This window comes from Triticum dicoccoides, chromosome 4B, assembly GCF_002162155.2.
Source record: "Triticum dicoccoides isolate Atlit2015 ecotype Zavitan chromosome 4B, WEW_v2.0, whole genome shotgun sequence".
NCBI classification, from domain to species: domain Eukaryota; kingdom Viridiplantae; phylum Streptophyta; class Magnoliopsida; order Poales; family Poaceae; genus Triticum; species Triticum dicoccoides.
Genome location: NC_041387.1, coordinates 683,685,402 through 683,693,662, shown reverse-complemented (window position 1 = coordinate 683,693,662; position 8,261 = coordinate 683,685,402).

The following is an 8,261-nucleotide window of genomic DNA, read 5'->3' as shown; positions in this document are numbered from 1 at the left end:
GCAGACCTCCCACTCGGGGGCTTAGCTGCAGCCCAGTGCTCGCCTAAGTATCTGAAATCCTACCGAGTGGAGAGCAAACCTCCCACTCGGGGGGCTTAGCTGCAGCCCAGTGCCCGCCTAAGTGTCTGAAATCCTACCGAGTGAAGAGCAGACCTCTAACTCGGGGGCTTAGCTGCAGCCCAGTGCTCGCCTAAGTATCTGAAACCCTACCGAGTGGAGAGCAGACCTCCCACTCGGGGGCTTAGCTGCAGCTAAGTGCTCGCCTAAGTATCTAAAATCCTACCGAGTGGAGGGTAAACGTCTCACTCGGAGACTTAGCTACAGCCCAGTACTCGCCTAAGTGAATTAGGATGCAGGCCGATGGCAATAAGCGCTTTGCTTCAACCTGCAAAGGACGCCTCAAACCAAATGCGAGCATATTCAGTGACGAACCCAAGTTCAGATAATACCTAACGGAACCGAAAGTGCCCAGGCGCTAAGCCTATTAAGGTTTATCGGTTACAAAACCCACTCGGCATACCGAGGCAAATTTAAAGTATCAAGCTCAGAAGTTTTTTACCCCTCCTGTGGAGGGCTGGAAGGTGCCACAAACTCGTCCAGATCAATTCCATCTGCAATCTGAGTGGCAGCGGCGATGAAGGTCTCCATGAAAGATCTGAAATCGTGCTTCTTGGTGTTGGCCACCCTGAGAGCCACCAGCTTGTCCTCTCGTGCATCCTTGCAGTGAACGCGGACCAGAGATAGAGCAACATCCGCGCCGCACCTGGCCGAAGATTTCTTCCACTCTTGCACTCGACTTGGGACCTCGTTCAGTCGAGTCATCAAAGACTCGAGGTCGTTCTGGAGTGTCTCTCTTGGCCAGAGTGTTGTGTCAATGCGGGAAGTTGCGACCTTCAGCCTTGCGAGATAATCGATGACGGCAGCAACACGAGATTCAAGTCGGAGCACGTTCATGGTGGCTTCATCTTTCACGGGAGAGTTGATGGGGTCCAGGTTTACTTCCAGTCGACCAGTCTCCTCTTCAAAGTTCTGACAAAATTCTGCAAGCACAACCACCGAGTCAAGACAAACAGCCAGAGGTTACAACTGAAATATTTGTTTGATACAAAGGATTACCTTCAAGCATGAGGAACAACTTCTTGGCGAGTCCACCCAGATAAACCTCTAGATCATTCTTCTTTCTCTTCAACTCACTGGCCCTGTCGTTCAGGGTGGTCTTGTCGCTTTTCAGTCGAGTGACCTCCTGGTTGGCAGCATCGAGAGCAGCTTTCAGATTGGTGTTTTCTTCTTCAAGCTTAGTCACTGAAGCCAGCTTCTCATCCGCTAGCCTGGTCTTCTCTAAAGCAGTTTTTTGCATTTCAGCCAAGTCAAGCTCTTGTTTCTTCAGGGCGTCCCTCACTTTGCCTACAAAGTTACAGCGAGATTAGATTCGGAAACAAGTGAGAGGCAAAGGCAGTCGTCAAAGGCCTCACCAAGCATACCTTTAGCTTCCTCCTTCGCCTTCGTCAAGTTCTCTTGGGCCAGTTTCAGATCGAGCTCGAGCTGAATGTGTTTGTTCTCCAACTCAGTATAACGAGCCGCAAGGTCACAGGATTTCTACGAAGAACCAATCAACAGACGTCAAAGACAATTCACTTCCGAGTGAGTAAGGAAGAATCATAGCGTTTCTAAGACTACGGCCGAATGCAAACATTCGACCATAGTCTCGGGGACTACACCCAGTGGGTGCACTCAGCGTGCCCCCACTAGTTTCATCAAGAGTCGACCAGTCGACCAACAAAAAAAAAACGAGGCAATGTTCTTTAGACTATAGTCGACTGCCAGCAGTCAACCACAGTCTCGGGGACTACACCCAGTGGGTGCACTTAGCGTGCCCACACCGGTTTATGAATCTATTCGACCTTGTCAAGTAAAGAAAAACTCAAAAGCATAAAGACTATGGTCGACTGCCAGTAGTCCACCATAGCCTTGGGGACTACACCCAGTGGGTGCACTCAGCGTGCCCCCACTAACCCGGAATTTCAATTGACACACACCCAGTGGGTGTAGGACAGACTCTAGGAATTTCAGAAAGAAGAACAGACAGTGACCAACTGACCTGAACAATACTCTGGAGTGCCGAACTGGCGTCATAGGCTGCCTGGCTGGCTTCTCGAATTGCCTTCACTTGCTCCTTCATGACCCCCGCTTGGCGTATCGCTTCTCTAGCAGCACTGGCTTGGTCTTCTGGAACGGGGTAGGTGGAGAAAAGCGAGGGTTGAGCAGCACTCGACGACGAAGGGCGAGCACTCGTCAACGGCACCGCGAAGGTTATGGTGGGTCGAGTGACATTGTCTCCCTCCACGACCAACGTCTCGGGTGCTGGCACATCTCGAGTCGCCTTGCCAGCAGGCGTTTTCTTGCTCCTCCTTTGCCTCGGTAGTTCTTCGTCGTCTTCGTCAGGAAGGTCAATAACAATGTTAGATGAAGCTACAGAAAGAATCAAAATTAGAGACAATAAGTCAATCGACTGAAAACGGCATCACAAGAATCATACCAGGTTGCGAGGTAGCAGCATCCTCCATCTCGTGGTCTTCAGCCTTGGCCGAAGTATCAGAAGTGGCAGCGCTGCAGTTCCAAAAGTCAGTCGATTGGCCCATGAGTCGACCAAGAACAAGTTCATGAAACAGGGAAAGCTCAAAACTACCATTACCCTGAGATAGTGGGGATCACCATCTTCATCTTTGGCAAGACCTTTGCAGGCTTCGACGGTGCCACTCGAGATTGCCTCGGAGCCTTCTCAGTCGGCGCCGGAGAAGTGGTCCGAGGGCGCTTGGTCGACTGGGAAGCGGTTGCGACCCCCTTACCCCGCTCAGTCGCTCGATCATGGACAAGCTTCGAGCGTCTTTCCGAGCGGGGAGGTGCAACTTCCTCCTCCTCCTCTTCTTCCTCCTCACCAGAGTCGTCACCCTCGCCGTCGTCGTCAGCATCCGAATCCCACTCCTCTGGGCTTTCGCCCCCGCTTCCTTCCTCCTCCTCAGTCGGCGTCTGCGCCCCATTGGGCATCGAGTACAATTCAGTGGTGACCTGTCAGACAAGCAACAAAGCAAAATGAAGATCACTCGATCAGTTCACAGCAAAGCAGGATGGATAAAACAAAATTACACTCGGAGATAAGCGGCCATACCTTGTCCGGCGTATAGGTACAGTCGAGTGGCGGGATCCTCCTTGCTCCTCGAGGGTTGTCCTTGTTCCCTGTGATGGCGGTCACCCACCTCTCCAGCGTGGCGTCATCGACTGCCTCTGGATGGACCCGAGTGGTGTCTTCGGTACCGCAGTACAGCCACATCGGGTGGCCTCGGTACTGGAGCGGTTGGATGCGCCGCCTAAGGAAGACTTCCAGAAGATCCATGCCCGTGACTCCGTCCCGAACGAGTTGGACCATGCGCTCCACCAACATTTTTACCTCGGCTTTCTCCTCAGGAAGCACCTTCAGAGAAGACGGTTTGTCCACTCGGTCCATGGAGAACGGAGGGAGACCAGTCGACTGCCCTGGCGTCGACTGGTCTTGGCAATAGAACCAAGTCGACTGCCACCCTCTGACCGACTCAGGAAGGGTCATGGTCGGGAAAGTGCTCTTGTTTCTCAACTGAATCCCAAGACCCCCGCACATCTGTATAACCTTGGTCCTATCATCACCCGGACTCGCCTTTTTTACTGTCTGCGACCGACAGGTGAATATGTGCTTGAAGAGACCCCAGTGCGGTCGACAACCCAGGAAGTTCTCGCACATGGACACAAAGGCAGCAAGATAGGCGATGGAATTGGGATTCAAATGGTGGAGTTGCACCCCAAAGAAATTCAGAAACCCATGGAAAAACACACTCGGCGGCAGAGAAAAACCACGATCTACGTGAGTGGCTAAGAGAACGCACTCACCCTCCTGCGGCTGCGGTTGGCACTCGGACCCCGGGAGCCTCGCTGACCCGTGAGAGATCAGTCCCTCATTGGCCAGGTCGTCGAGGTCCCTCTCAGTGATGGTCGAGCGGATCCAATCCCCTTGGACCCAACCCTTCGGCAGGCGGGACCTCGACGAAGATCCGCCCCGACTGGACGGTCTGCCCTTCGCTTTCCCCGTCGCCGTCGCCTTCTTCGCGCGCTCTAGAGCCGCCGTCTTCTCCTTCACCATTATCGCTGGCGAAGCGCTCGAGAGGTGGATAAGGCGGAGGTAAGAGCAGGCACCGTGGGCGGAGGCAGAGAGGGAAGAGAGGAGAATGGGGAGGCACTGTTCAAAAACTCACCCCCGACGCTTTATATAAGGGCGCTTCCGAGTGGCTGACGAGTGGGTCCGAGCAGATCTGTCACATCCCGAAACAGTCGCACACGTACGGTACGTGGCGAAAAAGGCGGCATGGAAATCGAGGTGTCCATGCCTTATCCCGCCCGATTGCCGCGGATCGCCCCGCTTCGCGCGCTTCCCAAATTTCAGATCCCGCAAAATCCGCTAACAGCAGATCAATCTGTCAGACGATATCCTTCCCGCGATCTGTCGCTCGGAAGTTCACCAAAGTTCAAAAGTTCACTCGACAAAAGATAAGAATGGATCAAGGCGACTGAAGTAAAAGTCGACGCCAACGCCGAAAGAAGAATCGCCGATCCAAGATACGACATAATCAAAGTACAGTAAACAAGTCGGAGAAAATTGTCAACTCCTTCCTCACTCGAACCTCGATCCATTCGGAGGCTAATGATGAGGTTATGTACCTAGGGTAGGGTCATGGACCTATCTAGGATACCATGCCCAAGGACATCATCATACGAAGCTACCTTCCAGTCGACCAAGAGAAGTTCCACTCGACCAAGCGAGACTCCACTCGACTGGCTAGAAGACACTCGACCATGAAGATGCACTCGACCATCAGAAGTTCAGGATCTACTCTGCATCCAAATGGTTTATAATTGAATAGTCTTAATGGTCATAATGACACTTTATGTAGGGCGTTACCAGTAACGCCCAGCCTTAATGTACTTTAACCCTCCTCTACGTGGGCTGGTTGGGGTCCTGGCATCCTCTATATAAGCCACCCCCCTCCACTGGTAGAAGGGTTCGCACCCCTGTAACTCATATACACAGAGATCAGTCGACCGCCTCCAGGCTCCGAGACGTAGGGCTGTTACTTCCTCAGAGAAGGGCCTGAACTCGCTAAACACCCGTGTGTGCAACTACTCCATAGCTAGAACCTTGCCTTTCCATACTTACCCCCCATTCTACTGTCAGACTTAGAACCACGACAAGCGGCACAGGGCGGAGGCGGCAGAAGAAGAAGAAGCTTAGTACGAGGCGGCCATGGCGCAGGCCATGGCCCCCTCCGCGGCCGGCGACTGCGTGGTGCCGCCAGTGGCCCCGCCGTCCCCACCCCGCCGCCTCGCCAAAGCCGAACCGCAGCTGGAGCCGAAGCCGGAGCCCATCGAGCGCTACTCCTGGATGGGAGTAGTGCGCGAGTGGGTGAGGGCGCCGCCGGTCTGGATGCAGGCCACGCTGGAGCAAGAGACGGCGTACCTCGAGCACTGGCGGCAGATCCGGGTGGCCGAGGAGCACCGCGAGGGTGAGTACCTCGAGATGTTTGAGCGCGACGCCGAGGCCGAGCGGCTCGAGGCCAAGGAGGAGGTGCGCCAGGCCGCGGCGGCCCAGGCGGCGGCACTGCCAGCGCCGGCACAGCCCGCACCCGACATGGCCGCGCTCTGGAACACGGCGTTCAGCTGGGCCGGTCCGGTGCCGACACTCATCGTCTGACGTCACGGACCCCGAGGACGACGACGACGACGCCTAGGGCAGCGCGCCAGCGCCTAGTTTTTAGTTTGTTTTTATTTTTCTTAAATGCTAATGTGGACGCATGGACTCCCGCCGGCCTTCGTGGCCGGCTTTAATGTTTAATTAATTTAATTTTTATGTTAAATATGCATGCATTCTGTTTTTTACGCCGTCGAAATGGGTAGCGCCAGCGTTGGGCACACGCGCCGATCCAAACGCGGAAGCGGACACTCTTGTCCGTCTGACCGACCCAAACGGACAAAAACGGACGAAATCACCGTCAGTTTGGGTCGGTCCGTTGAAGATGCTCTTATATGAAGCTAGCATTGCAGAATGAGGCATCATATCAAAGATGAGATATTTGTAGGGAATATCATGTGTTGATTTGACAGGGCGCCGGAGTCCTCACGGCGGCTGCTACATATTATCCTTATCCATCCTCCAACGCTACCCTTGCCAGCCAACATCAGGCCGATAAGGTACAACCTCAGGCAGATCGAGATGAGTACAAGGTAGGTTTCCGTCGTCAATGTAGCCTTAATTAATATAGTTTCACGTATAAGCATGTGAGGGTGTAGATGCAGCATGGAAATTGCTTTGCTTACGACTAAGTTCATCGAATTTGCATACAGCATGATGATCCTACGTCTATTCCTAAAGTAATGTCTTCATCCAAGGGTGAATGACTAATGTCGTACAACATCGGATGGAAAGTTGTCGTACGTGTAGCACTGCATTGGCGAGGAAATCTAAATGCACGTAATCTTCACTGCCTTGTATTAAGGTACCGCAAGACTTTTTGGTGGCTTTTCGAGTGGTCAAGCTCTAGACACATATAATGCACATTTGTCAATTATTTTGATCATAAATGCCTTGTTTTTATAATTGAATGAATATACATATTGCTTCTGACAGGTGAAATCAGTTTAAAATGGTTTTGTTGAATTAACAATAGTACATAGTTAGATAAAAAATGAATAAATTATAGAATGCTTACTTACAATTAACAATTAACTAGTACGTACATACTCCTCTCCTCCAGAGTAGTACTCCCTCCGTTTCTCAATATAAGGTGTATTATTTTTCTAAAAAGTCAAACTTCTCTAAGTTTGACCAAGTTTATAGACAAAAATATCAATATGTAGAATACCAAATCATTATCATTAGATTCATCATGAACTATATTTTTACATTTTATATATTTAATATTATAAATCTTTATATATTTTGCTGTAAAGTTGGTCAAACATAGACAACAGTTGAATTTTTGAAAAACTAATACACCTTATATTTAGGAACGGAGGGAGTATTTATATATACTCCAGTAGATTAAAAATCATCATCATCATCATCATCATCATCACCAATCGGGTGGAGGAGCATGCACTCCTCTCCTCCAGAGTAGTATTTATATATACTCCAGTAGATTAAAAATCATCATCATTATCATCATCATCATCACCAGTCGGGTGGAGGAGCATGCGCCGAGCGCCAGCCCAAGGGGGCGGCGCCACCGCGGTGGAAGAGGGCCTCATGCCGTCTCTCGTCGTCCTCCGTGTACACCTCCTCTCTGATATTCGCCGTCACCGTCGCCGCCAGCAGCAGCATCGACAACAACAGGCACAAGGTCACCGTCGTCTCCCAGCTTCTCCTCCTCATCGCCATCGGATTAGATGATTCTCCTCTAGTTCATTATATTATATTAGGTACAAGAGCAACATTCATATATACCTCTAGCTAATAACATGCATGCATGCATGTCTCTATCTCCGGCCGATCCGTCGATGCATCTACCTAATTTTGGCTATGGCTAATTAAAGGTGGCCCAAAAAAATAGACGGTCGATCCATCTAACTCTGGCTCTAGCTCCATCACTCATCCATTTGGACAAGTGCATGCATTTCGATCAATGTTGTTTTTGTGGACTCGATCTATCACCTCACCTGGCCGGTGCTATATACCATCTTAGTATTTTCAAATACAAGAGAGAAACGGAAAAGAAAGGAAGAAAGAAAGAAAGTAATACATCTACACCTCGGGGAGAGGTTCTCGGCTCATAGGCTCGTGCTTGCTGCAAGGTCATCCGTGTTCAAGGCGGAGCTCCTCGGCACCATCAAGGAGAAAACTGAGATATAGCCTGATTGAAATCCTTGAGATGGAAGCTCACGTCTTCAAGTCCTTGCTCCATTTCATATACACCGACTCACTGCCGCCTGTACGTTCTTGAGAATGAGATGGCTAGCAGCCAAGGTGAAGATGTGGTGATGGCTGGGCATCTACTACTCTCGTGGCGTGCAGACAGGTGCAACGTCGAGCTGAGCGGCTCAAACTGATATGCGAACACAAGTTATGCACTCGCATTGATGCTGGTATGGTGGCAACCAGTTTGGCTCTGGCTGAGCAGCACAGCTATCTGAATTAGTACCTAGTGTGGCCCATGATGACCCTATCTGAATTAGTGAAGAATATA